General features: G+C 42.6%; 1 protein-coding gene across 1 annotated transcript in view; it reads left to right on the forward strand.

Moving 5' to 3' along the window:
* The first annotated feature begins 352 nt into the window (after positions 1 to 352).
* The window catches only part of cntfr (ciliary neurotrophic factor receptor), a 236,320-nt gene continuing 215,141 nt past the window's right edge, over positions 353 to 21,531 (forward strand). The window contains exon 1 of the mRNA XM_083983879.1: positions 353 to 575. The gene's annotated coding sequence lies outside the window, so the exon portion shown is untranslated. The remainder of the gene's footprint in view (positions 576 to 21,531) is intronic.

Raw genomic sequence — 21,531 nt, forward strand, 5'->3', positions numbered from 1 at the left:
CCTCATTGTTGCTATATTTCATCCTGCTTGTTGTGTGTGTGTGTGTGTGCATGCTATGTTCATCTGTGTGTGCATGTGTGGGTGTACGTACGTGCTTCCTTTATGTGTGTGGGCTGTTCCCTCCACTACCCTGAGTGGTGGCTAGGGGGTGCACTATGGACACGGTGTGTGTATGGGCAAGAGAGACAGAGAGAGAGAGAAGGGGGAGAGAGAGAGAAAAGAGAGAGAGGGGGAGAGAGAGAGAGAGAGTGTGTGTCTCAGTAATGTATTCCTGCCTGTGGCTGGGCTGGTCACATGGGGAGAGCAGCCTGTTTAAAACAGCCTCAGCTTGCTCACTCAGAGCAGTGCGAGACGCAGAGACAGAGGCACACGTTCTCTCTCTCCCTCTCTCTTTCATGCACGCACACACACACATGCTCATGCACGCAGGCGGCAACTGTCCTCTATCGGACTGACACTGCACACGCACACACCGGGATACACACCGCTTCCCCTTGCTACAGTGGAGAAGAGGATAAGAAGTGACATATCAGGAAAAAAAAACTGAAATACAGAAAAGAAAGAGGAGGTTCACAGTGAGTAGCCCATTCATTTTCTTTTTCTTTTTTTTTCAAATTTGAATTTTCTGGACTTTGCTCTTCTTCAGCGCTGCTTGACCAGGACCTGACAGGGACTGAGAGAGGGAAAGAGAGTTGGATGGAAGGAATTGTGACCAAAAAAAACAAAAAAAAGAAGGAAGGAAGGAGGGATAGCCAAAAGAAAATGTGACAGAAGAGAGTGGTGCTAGTGCAACATGGGGATACCTCTCCATCAATCTGTCCCTCTGTCTGTGGGATCTAATGCTGTTAATTAGCAGCGTGCGCTTGGAATGAGAGGAATGCCATTGCGCGGAGCTGGAGTGGGGTTTGCTTCAGACTCTTGTTCTTTCTCCTGTGTGTGTGTGAGAAAGTGGAAGAGTGTGTGTCCATGTCCACACTGTCTTTATTTTTTTTTATGTGTGTGTGTGTGTTTTGTATGCTGGCTGCATTGTGGTGGTCAGCGGCGCTGATGTTGAGCGGACTCCCCGAGACACACGCTTGCTCTGCCTGTGATTAATAGAAACCTATTGATATGCAGATGGAAGGGGATAGACCCGTCACAGCACTCTGTTCCAGTGGTGTGAGTGATGGGTTGGGAGGGACGAGGACAGTCTCACTATCTCTTCTCTTCTTATCGTCTCTGTCCAAGTATTCAGCCTGTCCCTCTCTGTCCTGCCGCCTCGCTCCTCACTTCCCCTCTCTGCTCATTGCTGCTGCAGCCGCCGCTGATCTCTCCCTCTGACATGCTCTCCCACTTCTCACTAACCTCCCTTGCCTCTGTCTTTTCATTAACTTTTCTCCCTGTCTGCTACATGCTCTTTTTTTTCTTCATCCAACTCCTCTCTGTCTATCTCTATCCACCCCCTCCTCCTCCTCCTCCTCCTCTTCTTCCTCTCTCCTCTCCAATCCCCCCACGCTGGTACATGCTGGTATACATAGTGGATTCCTCAGTTGCAATAGAAAGAGAGAGGATCGCAGAGTTGTGAAGAGAGAAGGAGGGGAGGGGGGGGGAAGAGAGAGGAATGAAGGAGAAAGTGGAAGGGGGGGTAAGTGTGAGGGCTGTGGAGGGGAGGGGGCAGCAGGGGTAGTGGCGGTGGTGGGGGGGCATTGAAAAGGCTGACACTGGCTCGGACAATTAGCCCGGGGAGTCCGTCCTGGGGTGCTATTCTGAGAGGAGCTTTGGCCCCTGGGCCCTGGGCGCTGGGTCACGAGATGCCTTGACCCCTCCAGTCGACAGCTAGGCATGGGAGCCATTATCACAGCCTGATTGATTAGCAGTGAGCGGAAATCCCTTTTCTCTTCACTCCTTGGGAGAAAGAGACGAGAGCTTTTTGTCCTTTTGCTGCTGCTGGTTTAGTATCTGCCTCCCTCAAAGCTGTGCCCCCTTTTTTTTTTTCAACTGTTGTCAGTTATGGAGGCCTGGTCTCCATATATCCTCTGCTCTCTGGACTTGTCTTTTTGCCTCTTACTCTTTTCCCTCCTTCACAACATGTGTGTGTATGTGTGTTTGAATGGGCACGATATGTAACGACAAATTTAACAACCAGAATCAAGTTGATGTGGGAAAAAAGATGCTGCAAAGATTTGCTGGGTGGCCTCTGAGTCCACAGACATCTGATCAGATTGTGTTTCCACTTGTTTGCTTTCACTCTCGTTCTCAGAGCGTCTGTGAGTTGTGTTGTGCACCTGCACAGGTTGTCAGTAATGTGTTTTCAAGGCTGCCTGGATGCTGTGGAGGGAAAGGGAGTGAATGAAAGAAGTATGATGTGGAAAGGAAATGTAGTTAATGACAAGAATGGTGGGAGAACATATTCTGTGGGACAACAGGAAATCGAGCTCCTCTCTTCACTTTGTGTATTTCCCTCCATCTCATTTCTCCCATCTCTCGCTACTTTGCTCCCCCTCAACAGCTCCCCCTCCCCTCCCCTCCTCTTCCTCAGACTGGGAGTTTAGCAGGGTGTTTAGCCCAGCTCACGGCTGATCAAAGCAGTGTGTGTCAGACTGGGCTTAGCCCAGGCACTGCTAATGGAGCACCGTTTTCATGCCTAGTTGGTGGTGGAACGGGGAGGGAGAGATGGGAAAGGTTGGAGGGGTGGGGGTGGGGGTGGGGGGTTGCAAATAGAAAAGACTGACAGAAATAGTTCAAGGGAGGAGGAAAGACAGCAAGACAGGCAGGCATACTGAGAAAGGGCTACAAATAACAATGACACAGACGAGGGCAGAGAGGAAGAGGGAGAGAGTCAGTGATGATTAACAAGCAAAACAGGCACAAGGTGAGTAGAGAGGAGGAAATACAGGCCAAGAGAGACGGACAAGCGCAGAGTCAGTGACTGTCAAAAGCACAGAGAGAGGAACAACACTGAAGACAGGTTCAGAGATAAGACAGGGAGACAGCCAAAGAGCAGAGAGGTGGGCTGTAAATGTCTTTCCAGTCTCTCTCTCTTTTCTTTTTTTTCCTCTTCTTTTTTTACTTGTGGAGGGACCCAGTACCAACAGGGCATACAGTTTAGGCCAGCACAGGATTGCTCCCACACATGGTTTGGTTTTAGGCTGGAAGCAACACCAGACGGGAAGAGGCCTGTGTGTGCATGGGCGAGTGTGTGTGTATGAGAGAGAGAGAGAGAGAGTGTATGTGAGGGAGCGAGTGAGAGAGAGATAAAGAGAGAAAAAAGAGTGTGTGACTGTGTGTGTGTGTGTGTGTGCATGGTAAGCATCTGTGTGCCCGTCTGTGCATGCCTGTATGCCAGGCACCAGACATACATGCATGTTAACTCTATATTGATTTTCAGCAAACTATAAAAAGCCGTCTAGACTTCTTGGACATTGATCCTGAAATTAGAAGTTTTCCTCTTATTATGACTTTATCTTTGCTTAAGGAATGGATTCTCTGTAGAGGGAGAAAAAAAATGTTATTGTTTTATTCTTGAGGAGTAAAAAGTCCTTTATTTGGAAAATTGGCTCTTAAATCTTATGAGAGGGTCTATGATGGCAAAGAAAGAGGCTGAAGCAGGCATATAAACAAACTGAACAAAGGCATGTGGTAGTACCAGTGAATAAATGATAAAACCAATGATTCATGCTAGTTTACTTTCACTATGTCAGGGCTGTTTAAAAGTCATAAAGTGTTATTCTATGACGTTTTAATAGAAAACTGCTTTATACACCTCTGAACTTCTTTTCTTTTCTCCCCTTTCATTCTCCTTATTCTCCCTTTTTCCCGGTTTCTCTGCCTCTTCTCCTTCTTTCATCACCCTTTCAACTTCTCCCCCTCTCTTTCCCTCTGTATTCAGGAACTTCTCCAATCCATTTACTTCTCCTTTTCTTTCCCTCCCTTGCTCATCTTCACCATTCCCTCTCGCCCGTCATCCTCCTTTTGCTCCCGCTCTTACACACATCGTTCACACATACGGACACACACAAAAAAAGGGCTGTTCATGGTGAATAAGACTTGGCTGGCTGCTACACTCCATTACACAAAGGAACTTTAAACTTTTTTTTTTTTTCCTAAACTTTAAATGATCCTATGTGCTGTGTCTTTGATGAGTTAGCGAAACAAACAGATCTCCAGCTTCATGAGTGTGCGGCTGCATCAGAAAATAAACTGTCCGGCATGTAAACGACACGCTCATCACAACGCAACCACAACTACAGGCTCTTTGTATCCATATGTGCGAACGCACCATTACACCCTTGCATCCACTCCGCCTCACCTCTTCTACACTCCTTTGTTTTTTCCCTCCTCCTCGCCTCACCCCTCCCATCCCCACCTCTCAATGCTGGTGTTTATGCTTCGGACAGAAGAAAGGTAAGGTAAAACTAGGATAATATTTCCCCTAACATACTTACTGCCTGGGTAAACATCCTCAGACAGATGTCCGAGTGCGGGTCCGATCAGAGCAGGGTGGGGGGGCGGGAGGGGGGGTCGGGGATGCTGTGAATCTCGCCGCTGTAACATACACAAAGGCTACAAATTGGAAGCCGGTGTGGAGATGAGAGGGGTGGGGGTGGGAGGTGTAGACAGGGGAGGGAGGGATGGATGGAGACGGAGTCAAAGACTTCTCTCAGCTTGAAACTAAAGAGCAACATGGAAGACATGCAGGTGACGTTAGCGGGGTCCAACAAGTTGCTATTATCACTTGTTGCTATGAGAAACATCACATAAATCACATTAGCAACGGCTAGTATGATGGCTAGTATGCCTCACCAAAAACAATCTTTTAATCACCCTCTCAATTAATAAAAGATGTTTTCAGTTCTTAACTAAATCTTTGACTTTCAGATATTGAGAACTTTAGTAACAAGAGCTAAACCTAATCACTTTTAATAAGAGAAGGGGGTGGGAGGGGGCACAAGGGAATTTGGATTTAATAAGCAGATTCGATGCTGGACTGAGATTTGACAAAATGCTTTTCAAGCCAGGGAGAGAGGGGAAGTGAGACAGAGAGAGAGAGAGAGAGAGAAAGAGGGAGTCTAGAGTATTAAGGAAGGGAATAAATAAATGGGAGATTTTGGTAAGCATATCTGTGTTTGAACATGCATCAACAGAGACATATTACATGCTTCTGTGAAACATATGCGGGCGAGAGCTTTGTACTCAACAAGCCTCCAAAAAGGCAGCAAAGACATGAGAAAGCCAGCGCTCCTCTCTGGCAACGCACAGCTCGCTCTCTCTGTCTACCCTCTCTCTCTCTCTTTTTAGTTAGATATGCCACTTGCTGTGTGCTTTTATCTAAATGCACCTAAGGGTGTGAAAACATGACAAGATTTTGTTAAGATCTGGCCCCAATTAAGCGGCTTCACATGCATTTCAGAGCTCCACGTTTTACGACTGTTTCCTCTCTGCACCCCGAGCTGGAAGATCTGGCTCCGAGGGGGACTTGGTGTGTAATTATTTCTGTAATCCAAGAGAACTCTTGTGCTTTCTTTGTACATTTTTAAATGCAGAGATACATGCAGATATTAAATCACTCTCTAATGCCACAACTCATAACATGCCCTCCAACCTCGAGCTTATAGAAAGTTGAGAAATGTTTATAGAAAAGCAGTGTTTGTGACTCTTCTTGGTTGCTTGATCGTTTTAGAACTTGTCTATTTGTGTTGTCCTATTTGTGTACTACTCTGTATGTGTCCTCATAAGCCAGGGTCCGTCAGTCTCCCTTTCAGTGCATGTTTGTGTGTGTATGTGCTAAGCTTGGTTTTTAAAAAAAATCTGTAGACAGCTCCCCATTCATCCCCTGTAGCATTTCTGCAGCCCAGGCAATGACTACCTCAAACTTTCTGATCAAAGTAAATGAGGGATGAAGGGAGGGAAATGGAGAAAGCATTGATGACTGTGGAAAAAAAAAGAACTTCAATTTTAGTCAGGAGGTGGTCCACCTTCTGTTAAACACTTCTCTGTTACTGCCATCTTGTCAATGTCTGACTCCGCCTTAAATCTGACTATTCCAAAAAAGCCAAGGCTTCATTGAACAGCCGGGCATCAGTCTTTGGGGATTTAATCACTGTTGGAATCGGACTCTAGTGGCCATTTGAAGAACTGCAAGTTTGGCTCAATTTGCATAAAGTTTTATTCACATGCACACTTATTTGCATTCTGACACATAAAGTGCTCGCATCTAATGTATAAAAATAATTTCCTCAGACACATGCATACTATATTTAAGTATATCTTGGGGATAAGCAGAGTGGAGTGAATGTGCCTCAGGGCGACAGTACAATATAGTGCAATAAGTGCATGTGCTGTGGATATGATGAAAATTGTGAGAGAATCATTTGCCATTCCTTAAAGCGGTATAGGAAAATTATATATGTCTAAACTGCTAGATTTTTTCTTTTTTTTAGCTCACAATTTAATACTCAATTTTTTTTAATTTAGAAGATGATTCGACACATGATTTAACAGTTTAAAATGATGTTAAGTGTGCAGAAACATTCATACTAATACTAATAGAATCATATATAGCATCTTTGAAATTGCTTGAATCAATTGCATTAGTGAAAATATTGGATTTGATATAGATGTATCCGCCAGCTCTGTGTGTAGCTTTTCAAATATTTTGCCCTGGGGTTGTTGGAATTATTTGTAGCTGTCAGAAATGACCACATCTCTGACCCTTCCCCGTTTGACCACATTTATGATCAGTCTATTCGCACACGAATGCAGCATGAGGCGGCTTACATTCTGTGCTGTCATCAGTTATTCCTGCGATCACCAGCTCCTTTGAAGAAATGTATTGCTGTACTGCTGTGAGGAGGAGACATTTACAGTTTGATGTATACATGAATCATTTAAATTACAGCAGAGTGATAAGCTTTGATCCTCTAGGTGCTGTTTTTCCTAACTGTCCACCACTTTTGTTCGAAAAAAGTATTTTTTTTATATATATATATATATTTTTTTTTTAGATTTTTCCTTTTACATTTCTGTTTTTTTTTTATTGTATATTGTATTAATAGGGTTATGTATAGGTTATTATTATCCACTGCTGGTTATGCTGAGGTTGTTAGTGTTCCAATGGAGATGAGGAACCCAGAGGGAATGGAAAAATAAATTGTAAAGTGTGACTACCACATTGCAAAACGACCAGGTGACATCCACAAGAGGCAAACCAGCACGCGAGGAGAGCAAAGAGCTACGTGACTGTCAGGGAGAGGTACCGTACATGCAAAAAGAAGCTGGCAACCAAAGAAGAGAAGCACGGGGGAGGCAGGTGTTGCTAACAGCAGACAAGGCTGCGGTCACTTCATGAGGGAGAGGTGACAGGAACGATTGGGTCTAACAACATGAAAGAATGGTCGTGCCTGAGGCAGAATAAGGGAATACAAGAGACACTGAAGACCTTACAGGATAGAGGGAGAGGCTGTGACTTCAGAGAGGGATTAAAAGAAACAAGAGGACTGTAAAGAAGACAGGAGAGGTTAGGGGGAGGCTAACAACAAAAGAGATTGTGGTCAGAAAAGAAGAGCAGGAAAAGTCGAGGAACACAGGGGATTCAATTATGGAGCAGTTTTACTGAAGGACACCATCAGGCATGATTGGGACTAGAGGGGAGGTGGCAGAAGAGAGGAGGTATTGAGAGGATTAGATAGACCTGGCAGAGGCTAACAGCAAACATGATTGTGGTCAAACATAGGAAAGGAAGACAAGAAGCGATGGGAGGGTGGATGGAGGAGAGAAGAGGGGGAAATCTGAGATTAGGAAGAACTATCAACCTACACAACTGTGATCAGAGTGGAGAGAGAAAAAATGGTGAACACATTGAAGACAAAAGCCATTAAAGCCAGTGGTGTGATTAAGGTCAGAGAGGAGCAAGAGGTGAACAGATTAGAGAGAATGAAAGGGGACATGTTGAACAGGTCGGGCTGAGTTTAGACATGAAAACTGTCATTGCACACAAGAAAAATGCCAAGGAATGTGGGGAGTGAAATGCTCTGTAAAAAGAAACCCATTTTGAGTTTTAGGTTTTTCACACCAAAATGATTCAAAAATTGAAGTGAGTTTTTAATTAAAACAGGTAAAATAGCAAGTTTATAGTTTAAAAACATCATTTTGCAACAACTTTGCTTTAATCTCCTCAGGATACAGTTGTGTTAACTGTTGCCGGAGCACATTTGACCAAAATGACCGGTAAACTCTGGTAAATCGGGATTTTTTTGCATTTTCCCTGAACAGTTACTATTTTTCAGTTACTGCATATTTTGTCCAGCAATGGGTTGCTCAAACACTGCCACCCTCATTCATTTATTTACCTATTTAAATAAATTGAGACCTGTGTGTAGAAAATGTTCATAACTCTGGGACTGTATAATGCACTTTGTTAAAAATGCATGAATTTCCCATCAGTAGTGAGCATTAGTTCTGCTGCTTTATGATAATAACATGTCAAAATCTACATCCTTTATGGGAGATATTTGTGTTATTTCATATTTGTTCATTTATTTTTTTAATAACTACATTGAGGCTGTTGAAAGGGTCGGGGCTCTGCCTCTGGCACTGCTGGCTGTAAGTGTCAGTGTTTGTGTGTGTGTCCAATCCTGGTCTTTGTGCAGGGAGCTGCTGCCTGCACATGTGTGTTATTGCTCTATCTCTATCTCTTCCCATATCCGCTCATAGATCAGCTTATTGGTGTGTGTACAAACTTGCCTTTATGCACAAGTGTGTGTGAGTGAGTGCTGCTCTCAGAGCTGGGGGCTTTTAATCTATTAAAGCCTGATCCTTAAACACTAATCAATGCACCCTTTTATATTTCCATTACAGTGCAGCAGGAAAGGGATAAATAAAGCATGACAGTGGAGCTCAGTGGTGGCCACAGAAGAACACTGAAAGATCCCAATGGTTGTTGAAAGACACATGAAGAGGTTTGACCTATTTGTGTCAAAAACAGGTCGCAGAGCTCTGTGGTGGTAGATTTGTTTCCGTTTTCATTATTTTAACAGTCAGATTACATTTACTCTACTTCTGCTATTGTGTTGCATTCAACTTTGATTGTGAGGATTGTTTCCTTCAGTGGTGAGGTGTAGTGAACTTCCTGCTCACTAGTCACTAAAATTCAGTCCTGTTAAGTTTTGGAGTTTGAGTCCAACTCTGATTCACTGAAGAGTCTGAGTCAAGTCCCCATGACCTGAGCAGAGTCTGAGTCATAAAGACTGAGTCCACAAAGATCAGCTTCAGTGCTCTACACAGTCAAAGGGTCTAAATTAAGACCAAATGGTGCACAGGTAATACAAAAAAAGGCCTTATCCAATTATTTTTTTTTTTAGCTTTTTTTTTTTTTAGGGTTAGGGTCCCATTGTGATCAAATATCTCTTTTCCGAGGAAGACCTGGCCAAGCGGGCAGCCACATAGTTACATTAAAAACAGTAAACAACATTAAAACTTGCTCACTAAACACTTGCACACAGACAAGGTAGACTGCAATTATTTCACCAGAACTTTAAATTCATTCAATGTAACAAGTACTTGAAGTTGAGGTTCAGATTGAAATTTATTCCAAGCATTAGGTGCCAGAAACCAAAATGCTTTCTTGCCCACTTCAGTTCGTACATTGGGAACTACACATTTCAGAGTAACCAAAGTTTGATGTTTCCTTGTTAAAACACAAGACAAATAGGAGGGAGTGACACGGAGAATGATTCTGTAAATACACACATACCAATGACTGAGGCATCAGGCACTTAAGGATGTCCAGTTACCTTTAGACACAATGCTCAATAAGGGGAATACAGTTGATAATGAATCTCAGTGCTCAATGATACAAACTATCCAGCATGCAAAGACAATGAGCAGAAGCATTAATAATCAATTAAGTATTGGAATCAAAGTACAATTCTAAGTTATCAGAGGTATAGTCAAAGTCAAATCAGTACCGATGGCACTTTTTGTCTTTCCAAAACTTCCTAAAAATCCCAGTTTCATGTATTCCCCTGACACAGGAAGCAGTGTTTAGTTATTTTGATAGCCTTGGTTTTGCTGTAGTTGGCTGAAATAACCTTCTACTACCTAAAGCAATTGTTAGAAACATGGTGAAAGCACTCAACTAGGTCTGACAGGGCACAGGAATTTGCAGTCGGAGGATAAATCAAGTTGTACACAAGCCAACAGCATTTTAGCCACATTATTTAAAACTCACTATTTGAAGATAAAAGCAAAACTGGACAGGACTAAAATGCACTGAACTGAAATGTCAATAAAGATTTGTCATTGCAAAGGAAAGAGATGTTGTTCTCTGACAGGGAACATGGCTAATGATTTGACCATTCACTATTTTCTCTTCCACATAACTCCCCCAGGGCTTTGTTTAAAACATGTATGACTCTTACACTGATCGTTGTTCACTACCCGATCTGACATGTCATCTCCCAGCTCTGGGCAATTAGTTCGGTGTGTTCAATGTCAACATACCCTACAGAAACAATTGCTAGTCCTACACAAGTGAGATCTGAGATTTAATAAACTAGAATCACTGTTAGACACCCAAAAGAAATTCTGATTCCCCTCTGCCAGCGCGTAAAAAGAATAATAAGCATTTTGTTTTGTAAAAAAAAAAAAAGGAGTCGTCTTTTGTGTAACAAAGCTGAAAGAATGGAGACAAAGCACCAGTTTAAATGCGACTTCTGTAACTACAAAAATCTCATCTGTGTCTTTCCAATTAAAAAAGATGATGAATGTGAGTACTTGACTTTTCCTCCCTGCATTTAGACAGATAATTACCTGTGCTTGCATGAGAATCTTTTGCCTTTTTTGTGAGACATGCTCCTAAAGCAGCACTCATGTCATCGGCCTCCCACCCCTCTTTTTTTTTTCATCTTTAAACGCGGTGCTCCATGCTCGTAGCATTGCATCATGTATTCCCTTTGGACCGTGTTTAAGTGGTGATATATGCACTGTAGCATTCAGCTGTCAGGAGAGAACACTTTCAAGCCATGCAGCTGACAATATGTGCTCCCGTTTTAGTGATGATTTACAGCAAATGACAGCAGTGCAACAGGAAGCCACAGTTGCCCCCCCCACACCCCCAACTGAACCCTCACTTCAACCCTCATCTTTTTCCCATTTGAACCTGCTAAAGTGACAGTATTTACCTCTTCTGAAAGCACATTTTATTAGCTATGTCTGCTTGTGTACATGTCCCTCAACCCCAATTAATTTAGTGTACTTAGTGTACTAGCAGATTTGCATTAGAGTGTGCTAGCCTTTGGAGTATACTTTATTAGTGTTGTCTAGGTAACCTGCACCAACAGCAGCCCCCCCACATTCCCTCCCACCTCACCCGTCGCCTAAGTTTCAACACACGTTTATTTCAGTATTTTCTCTACAGGAGTGTGCGTGCGTGTGTGTTTTTTTTCCTGCTCCACTGTGGTAGTTTATTAGCGATGTCTCCTTTGATAGTTAGTGTGCACGCTTGATTATGGCTGAAAGGGAGTGGGCCGGGCGCTGGGCCGGAGAGGAAGTCTGCCTAATGATATTAACAACATCCTTTATTGGGTAGCTACTGCAGGCAGACTGAGGGAGAGGAGTAAAGAGATGGGGTGGGGGGTGTGTGTGTGTGGGGGGAACAGAGCGAAAGAGAGGGGAGAAGCGAGTTGGAAGAGAAAAAGGGAAACGGGGGGAAAGAGGAAAATTTAGGGTGAATCAAAGAGACAGTGTGTGGAGGGCGGCGGGGGCCTACCTCGTCTGGGGATTTAGCCAGAAGAAAAATAAGGAAGGGGTCGATAGACAGGAGGCAGAGAGAAAATAAACATAATGAAATTATGAGAGAGGGATAATCTCCACACAGGCGACCCTGACCCAGCACTACAATGGTAGATATTCCCACTCTGTCTTAATATATTATACACAACTGTCAGTCCCTCTGTGCCGCTCTAATAGAAACTTCGCAGTCGCATCACAAATTGCCTAGCAACCCCGGCTGCCTGCATCATGGAGGTCCACTGGGGGATTAGCTGTGTGTAAATTATGTCTAAGAGTGAAACAGCTGGAAGGGAGATAAAAAAAAAGAGAAAGAGAAACTTCAACCAAAATATTTTGATGCTGATTTAAGTTGTGTCTAGTAACATTAGAAGTAACAGTGATTGGTTTAACTGCTCCTCTGGCTAACAGGCTCACGGCTTACAGTACGCACCAGAAGCAGCGCTTGAGTGCTTCATGTCATTTTATTCACACTTTTTTACTCCATTCATGAAGAGAACAGAATCAAGATTCACTGAATATGCCCGTGGGTTTTAGAGCCTGTTGTGTTTCTTCAGGAAATTCCTTAAACTTAATGGCAGTCAGAGTTGCCATAAAAGCCTTTTGAGTATTTTATATGAGACAGTCAGGATGTGAGGATGCAGAGAATGAATAAGAGCCGGAGGTGGACTGATTAAAGGCTACGCGTACAGCTAAATTACAATTACAAACACCAGAGCTAGGCCACTGCCATTGCAACCTGATGCAAAACCTCGAGGAGAGTTCTTGATCAAGTGAAGTGAATGGACTTTTATTTTTTTCCATGTAGCTGAACGTCACAGTGGATACAATACTTATAGGTTGCATCTTATTGAATCTGACATGTAAATCTAATAGGAGCAACAACGGGGTAAGTGCTTTCAGGGAAGATGAGGGTAGTTGCTTGCACTGGTAGTTGTGGGTCTAAAACACTGTATTGTTGAGTTGAGGATGCAGAGAACAGTGGTAACCACGTTAACCAGTTAGCAAGAGAACACAGTACTGGTGAAAAGACTCTACAGTATGTAGTATATGAATAGTATTTTTTCTAATGCCTGAATACCATTGCTGCTGTCTGTGTGTAAACATCTGTGCTATTTATTGTTGCTGCATGCAGACAATATGGACATTATTCTTTTGTTTAAATATAGTTTTCAACTGTGCAGAAAAGCCAGTCAAGGTGAGAGGAAAGGCATAATCTACACCCGCTCTGTGGTGTTGGTTCCAAACACACACATGCACACATGGTTGTACACAACAGATCGATTGCAGTGCATAAAAGACAGGGAATGAATGGAAGGGGATTATTTACATAACCAGTTTATGTTCCTTTGTGCTGTCAAAAGACATCCACAGACACAAAATGAGATAGCGGTGTCCTCTCTAAACTGGCATTTGCACGACAGACAGAAGACGACAAGACACTTTTAGTGAAATGTGAAGTTTTTCCACTATGGAAAATGATTGAAGATAAAACTGAACAGGGCACAAAACAGAACTGAGCTATAATGAGTCTGCGAGTCGAGATGTGAATGCGTGCAGTGACAGGTTCACAAGAATAAGAAGTGTTCGTATTGCACTTGTCTCAAAATGTGCTCTTGCACAATTCTAAGCACCACAGAATGTGAAAGGCTGTATGCTAATCACGCTGAGATAAAATGCCTGGAAACGACGACGTGAGGCACCCTGAACCTTACAGAATAATACTTGACTTTCTCTCTTGAATTTTTACTCTGTTTTCTCTGCTCTCTGATAAAAAAAAAAAAAAAAACAGCAACGCAATTTTAGAAAGATAGTGGGCAAAGCAGGCCCTGCTGCTCCCTTACATTTAGAGAGATCATTTGTTTAGCATCCTCAAGACATCAGTCACATTCATAGTCCTGCTGTTATTCATCTTCAAACTTGTTATTTCTCTCCAGACTTTCAAGTATTGACTCCCTGACTGATTGCCACTTCCTTTTGTGCCACCAAATAATTCCATCTGTTGTATTTTTGAACTCATTATAAAAGACATTGAAAAACCCAGCATGGATTTTTAAACTTTTGTTTAACTATGATTAAAAAAAAGAAGAAAGCAACAGTTTAAGTCTTTGTAGAAAATGAATGGAACAGCATATGTTGCAATGATGCAGATGCAATTCTACCGTGTCCAACACAATTACCACCACTCACGTGAACACACAATGAGCTAACGTGCACACTTGTTCCCATTCACATGCAGACACTCCACACACAGACACTGAATGACAGGGCGTTGATCGCTAAGCAGCACCGATCCTCGTCTCCACTAACACCCAGAGAAAGCTGTCACCTTGAGAAGCCTCTCTCAACACCAAAAAATGTCAAGGCTGGCAATTTCCTCTATTTACCTTGGCGAGGTGCCTGAGATCCCATACCCCTCCCAGATGTGTGTCATTGTGTGCAGGAATGTTTATTTGTCTGTTTGCGGGCATGTTCGTCTCTGCACAAGTGTGAGTGAGTGTTTGTGTGAAGCTCTGTGGCACTTTTGTTTGTCTTTCAGAGTTCCTGTGTGTTGGTGTGTGTGTGTGTGTGTGTGCGCGCGCCTGTGTGCGTATGTGTGAGTGAACCAGACAGAGACAGATAAATAAACTCATTCTCTTGCACTGTGTCTCTCTGTAAGCAGTGTCAGCATCTCTCTGCACCTGTGGCTAAGGAGACATATCACACACGAGCAGTAAACAGTCATGCTGTCACACACACACTCACACACACATTATATCAGATAGCACGCATATAAACACACAAACACAAGCACATGTGTGAACTAAACGCGTTGACAACATTTTCAAAAATACTGCACTCCCTGCATGTAAACCTCTCCACGTATGGTCCGTGCAGACACATGCATATAAACACAGTGGTGTCACACACAATGACACAAACTGGCAGACCCACTCACATGATGTCATCTATACATGCAGAGACTCCCACTGGTCTGTCAGCGTAAAGATATCATTTGTCTTTTCCCAGGATCTTCCCCCAGGTAGTACGTGACTGGTCTCGATTCCTATGTGCATATCTACTTGTGTGTGTAGAGAGAGAGAGAGAGAGAGAGAGAGAGAGAGAGAGAGAGAGAGAGAGAGAGAGAGAGAGAGAGAGAGAGAGAGAGAGAGAGATGCCACTGACTTATCTTTGACATGGAGGCAGAGCAGAAAATAGTCCCTTATCAGAAAAGGATTAAAAAAATAGAATAACCTCACACGCTGTAAATGACTTGAGCTCCCATGTGTGTATCTGTGTGTGTGTGTGTGTGTGTGTCTTTGTGTGTATGCCTCTGTGGTTTTTCTTTAATTGTATCTACCATATGTTTGGTTCTGCTGTGTATTTGTGCTCCACAGTTTGCATGTGTGAAGCCTACGTGTGATCATTGTGAAAGCTGATATATTGTGTATTGTTTCCTTTGTACCCTGATTCTGCTGTGTGTGTGTGTGTGTGTGTGTGTGTGTGTGTGTGTGTGTGTGTGTGTGTGTGTGTGTGTATGTATGTGACTGAAGCCTTTAACATCAGTGTATAAGTCACTCATGTTACAAAATTAGAAACTTGGATCAGCTTTTCACAATCATTGCACCCATTTAAAAAAAAGGCTGAGGAGCATGTGTCCCATCGATCTCCTCCAGAAAGCCAACATTATCAACATGGAAGCCACCGTGGCAAAAACAGAGCTGGACAGAGCATGTAAACTGGCTGCCTGAAGCGCCACAGTTCTCCAGCCAACAAATTGATGCCTGGTGGATAAAAACCCGGCTCCAAACAGCAGCTGAACACACCATCTGTTTCTGTGCGATCCCACTCATTAGGGATACGTATTTTAATTTATTTTTTATTTCCCTTGTCATTTCATGGGCATTGCGATCAACCTACTATTTCCTGCCATCTTGTTCTTATTGTCATTTCATTTCGGTAATTGAGCGGAGTTCTATCAGGGCTGGCCATTTTGTTGTCGGTGCTTATGTCAAGGTGAGACTGTGTTTTTTAATGGCTCCGCAGCAGACTGTATTCATCTTCAGTACAATGTGTATATATATATATATATATATATATATATATGGATACTGTTCTGGTGGTTTTTATATACCAAGGCCGTAACGATGGAGTCAACATTGTAGGGGGGGGACCAAATCTCTCCAAAAATCCATTTTATCCACACATTTTACTAAATTACAAAAAATTCAAAATCTCGTCCAAATACCTTGAGGTGATTTCTGCCTCTGCTGTGTTCATTATGTTTTCCTGGAGAAGACACACTTGAAAACCAGCGGACCCATCAGCAGAGAGCCTGGAGGCGACGGTCATGCTAGCCTTCTGCCACCCCTCCCTACAGACACAACCTTTACATGCTCCATCTGTGGACTCTGTGATTGCTCTCAACGGCCACCTGCGGTTGTGTCGTCGCTGACAAGCAGAGCCCGTCTCACACTCATCTATTTTTTAGTAACATTTTGTTTGTTCCGATTCCGTGTTCCAGCTAAAAACAACACTGGTTCATCTAGCTGTGATCCTAGATTTTGGCCGTCAGACAATGAACTGACCCACAATGTTTAAAAAAACAGATTGTCCAGACTGCAAAGAGACATTGAGGTATTGCACAGTTTGTAAGTGCCCACGTGCTTGTGTAGAATTTTGAGCACAGAGAAGAAAATCCAGTTTGTGCGTGAATGCGCGTGCATGTGTTAGAAGTAGATTGGATTTCACTGCGAAAGGCATGTTGAACAATCGGTCAATTTCCTGCCACACGTTCAGTTTTCCCTCCCCATGACAAATTCCTCGATTTCCTCACAACACATTCCTGATGCATTATTGGTCATGGACATTATATGGTCCCACGTATTCTGTCCCTCGGTGTCTGGGAAGTATCACATTTCTTGTGAGTTAATGCGAGTGAGAGAAAAAAAAAGACAGAGCAACATGTAAGCCAACAATGTTTTATCCCCTAGTTGAGGAAGATGTAGTGTCTTGTTTAAGTTTTCAAAGTAAGAGTTTTTTGGCTTTGCTTTATTTCAGTTTCATGGCTGTCTGCTTGTTCACATTTAAACCTGGAACCACATTATGATGTAACATCATATTTCAATTTGCCATGTATTTATTACATAAGATGCACTTAAACACAGTTTGATTTCCATATTAGGCCCAGGTTCCAATGCTGCTACTGTTAAAATAAGATAAAGAACAAAGGATCAGCTGACACTGTCAGTCCATGCCTGTGACATTGTGTAGGCTGAATGCAGCTTATAAAAATGTCATGCAGTATCCTGTCTCAGTCCATTTAAGCAGATACATGATGCCACAGAAAGACATTGAAATGTTCTCCAGACCTTCCTCCATAAACAATGTGCTTTAATAAGGTTTTAAACCAGAGGGAGAATGTTATCTGTAAAGAATAAGTGACTGTTTGTAGTGGCAGTGGGGGAGCTGACATGGCTTGAGGCGTCCATATTGTTGAGGAAAGTTAAGGAGGTTTAGCTCAAGTGTGAAATCCATATTGAAGCCCTTCGGTTATGCTCAACTTGAGGAGTTGCGTGTGTCTGTGTGAATGTGTGAGTGTGTGTTTTCGCATCTGTCCATCTGCATGCGTGTCTATGCACATGCACAAATCCCGTTTTAATGAGTGTTAAGCCATAGAATATATGGCTCTGTGCGCTGGTATGAGCGTATCGCGCTGGTATTTCCATTTAAATGTGTGTGTGTGACTGTGTGTCAGTAGTATAATTCACGACCTTCCACTATGGCATAAATCCATTGACTGGTAGCTCAAAAAGACAGAAATGTAGGGAAAAAAGTCCATATGGAACTTATCATAAGCAGCCATATTTCTCTGTTACTAGAAGCAATTTGTTTTAATTGCCTACTTAGAAGTAATGTGGCCTCAAACTAGCTTTTTTTTTTCATAAAAACCTAAATGAAATATGAGAATGCCTATTAACTGCTGTGATTATGTTATAATAATCAGAAAATTGAGTTGTCAAGACTGGAAAGCCTCTTTAAGATGGTAGTTACACAGCTATGCTGCGTGTGTGTGATTGAGTGCATGTGTGTTGGGTCATTTTACTGTATTAGTGAGGTCTGAGAACCGGGAGCCCACTATACTTGTGGGGTCTAACAGCTTTGTGGGGACCAACATGCTCAATCCCATAAGTTTAAATGGCTGTTTGAAGGCTAAGGCTTGGTTTTAGTGATAAGGTTCAAGTTCGGTCAAGGTTATAATAAAAGGTGGGGGAATTCATTAATGACAGGTCATCATATGTGTGTGTGTGTTTGGATAGATTGGCAATGGTTTGCTTTGTTTTTCTGTTTTAAATTTCCCCACTTGAAATTTTAGATATAGAGGACAAGGACTCAACTTTCTACTTTTACAATTAACAATAAACTTGCAAGGGTAGTGAGCACTGAGCACTTTATTAGAAACATCACACTTGTAATGGTTGAGCCTCCATTTACTCTCAGAACAGCCTCAATTCTACATGGCATGGATTCCTCAAGATGTTGGAAACATTCCTTTGACATGCTCCATTTCAACATGACTGCATCACATTATTTCTGCAGATTTATCAGCTGCACGTCCATGCTGCCAATCTCCGGTCCTTCCATATCTCAAACATGATCTATTGGATTCAGATCTGGTGACTAGAGAGGCCATTGAACTTCACTGAACTCACTGTCATGTCAAATGAAACCAGTAAGACAACTTTTGCTTCATGGCATTATCATGGTGGAGGAAACCATTAGTAGATGGCAAATTGTGGCTGTAAAGGGATGCACATGGTGAGTAACAATACTCTGATAGCCGGTGCCAAGAAAACATTCTACACCAGTGTGGCCTGTTGACACAAGGCAGGTTGGACCCATGGATTCATGCTGTTTGATGCCAAACTATGACCCTACCATCTGCTACCTCAGCAGAACTCCAGATTCATCAGACCAGGCTACATTTTTCCAGTCTTTAACTGTCCAGGTTTGGTGAGTCTGTGTCCTCCTGCAGCCCCATATGTCTGTTCGAGACCGACAGGAAGTGGGACCTGGCCTTCTGCTGTTGTAGCTCGTCCACCTCTAGGTTCGACATACTGTTCACTGTTTCTGCTCACTACAGTTGTAAATAGTGGTTATTTCTGAGTAACTGTAGACATCCTACCAGTTCCCACCAGTCTACCATTCCCCTCTTAACTTATTTTTTTTTTTATCAACAAGGTGTTTCCATGCAGTGCTTCTGCTCGTTGGATGATTTTTTGCTTGTCCCCCCCCACCCCCACCCCCCACCATTCTGTGTAAAAACTCTAGAGACTGCTGTGTCCCAGGAGATCAGCAGTTTCAGAAAGATTCAAACCAGCCCATCTGGCACCAACAATCATGCCACAGTCTGAGTCACTGAGATCATATTCTGATGTTTGATGTGAACAAAAGCTCCTGACCTGTATCTGTAGGATTTTATGTATTGCACAGCTGCCAAACGTCTGGATGACTGGAGAACAAGTCACAAAACAACATTGAGGTTTTGGTAGACAAGGCAAGGCAGGGTAACGTGTGATCATGGATACTTTGATTATACAAACTGGTACATGTCTGCACCTCCTTGCGTCACTACCGTATTCACAGCAAAATTCCGTATATTCTCTCAGGGATGATTCCCGCATAGCTCTGTGGCCTCAACGTGCACTCCATCCTGACTGGCTGGAGGGATGTTAATTAGTTTAAAATAATCCCAAATCCTCAAAGCTAGTCTTAATACCAACATATTACACACATCCTGCTGACTCAGAGTTCCTGAGTGGCTTATGTTCTGGTTTAATATCACTAATAATACAGCTTTGAGTTATGGAAAACAGTTTAATTGACAGCGCTTGATTTCCATATCTTCAAATAATCACCCCCATCATGCCTGCTCTTCGAACAATGTCAATCTCCATATCTTCAAATATGTCATGAGCTGAAAGCATCAGCTGATTCAATATCCTCGGTCACAACACATGACTAAATTAGCTTCACTGTGAGACAAACCAGTCTTGGATCAGCACTGCTATTTTTAGACCATCTGTACAATGAGCAATGACATAAAGAACAGAAAAAGATAGAGAAAGGGGGGAGGGGGGTGTTAAATGTTACGCACATTGCTTTCAGTAGGTTGACATTGTTCATGTTATTACAGCTAATGCACCCAAGGCTCCTGCAATATTCTTTTCATGTACAGTACGGAAGGGCGGTGTTAAAATATAATGTACACATACAAAACAGATAACCTCAGTCAAGGGGGATTATGAATATTATTGGAATAGAAAAAATGCATTTTCTTTCTTTCTTTCTTCCTTTTTTTTCTGACAATGATTCTCACTTTGTGCTCCGGGCTGTGCTTGACTTAGCTCTTCCAATCGTTTTTCATGTGCAAGAGGCTTTTAGGAGGCTTTATGTTCAAAAGACTGGCATAAGGGATTCTCACGGGGCTGTGACACTACCATTAGGAATAGGATTCCCACAATGCAGCACACACATTAACTTAGAAACACACACCAGCTCTGTAGTCCCCGCCTGCAGCAGCGTACACAGATTGTGCTTACATTGTACCCAGAGATGTTGTGGAGCGCCGACTCAATATCGTTCTTGTAGTGTGAACTTATAAACTGGATTTTGCGTCACGGCTTCTCAGAACCCAACTTATGGTGATTTAGTGGTCAAGGAAACAGCTAAGAGCCTCGCTCATTTTAAATGCAAATGCCTGTGCTTTAAGCTTGCCCTTGGCTTCCCAAAATTAACATGGATTGGGATAGTTGTGGTGCCGTGCTGTGTTTCAGCTTCCAATACTGTGCTGCAATATGTAAAGTTGGTTTTAAATGGATTTTCAAGGACACAATGGACTGTGTTCTGATGTATTTTCATGTTTCTTGACTCCTGGCTATCCACTTAATCTCATTTGACATAAAAAACAAGACCAGTATTTGAGACAGAGCAAACTGTTTTCATTATTTAAGGAACAGAACACACCTGTGGCACAAAAGAAAAAAAGAAAAAGGAAAAAAAAGGAATACATTATCAGTGTGTGAGTGGCTGGCATCAGTCATTGCCAATCAAATCAGCCTCTCTAATTCCCTTTAAAAGCAGTGCACTCCCTGCCATGAGGCACTGACAGTTTTATTATGTAGAGTCCAGGCCACCCTCTGCTAAGAGGAGTGGAAGGTGGACGGATGGACTGGACAACTGGATGCTCGTGACTTGGAAACAAACAGGTGCAAACAAGTATAATATCCTTCATATGGATAAAATACTGTAAATATACTTCCAAAGGCAATGTGTCTTTATTTTAAGATGAAATGATTCAGTCAATATTGAAAATCTGGTCACTATGTCATGTAGCATTCAGCCCCAGTCATCTCAATGCATTACAAGTCAGTGTTGATATGTATTATTCATGTTGTGTTATTCACACAAATTGAAGGATTACACCTCCCTATATACACAAAAAGCTAAGAAAACCTTTCAGATCACATGATGCAACACATAAAATATGTATTTAAAGGAGAAGAGGCAGTTGTTTTGCTCGATTATTCAAAGGCTGATACTTTGGTGACGCTGCTGATTGGCAACAAAACCAATGCAGTTAACAATTACTCGTCTCAGTGCTCAGTGGTTTCCTTTCTTCAATGTCTTTAAACCCATGAAAACGTAAGATGATGCCAAAAAGTAGCACTCATGTTCAGTTAACTCTCCCTGGGGTCAAATAAAGATCATCACTGGAGATGATTA

The sequence above is a fragment of the Trachurus trachurus genome, assembly GCF_905171665.1.
Source record: "Trachurus trachurus genome assembly, chromosome: 12".
Lineage (NCBI taxonomy): Eukaryota > Metazoa > Chordata > Actinopteri > Carangiformes > Carangidae > Trachurus > Trachurus trachurus.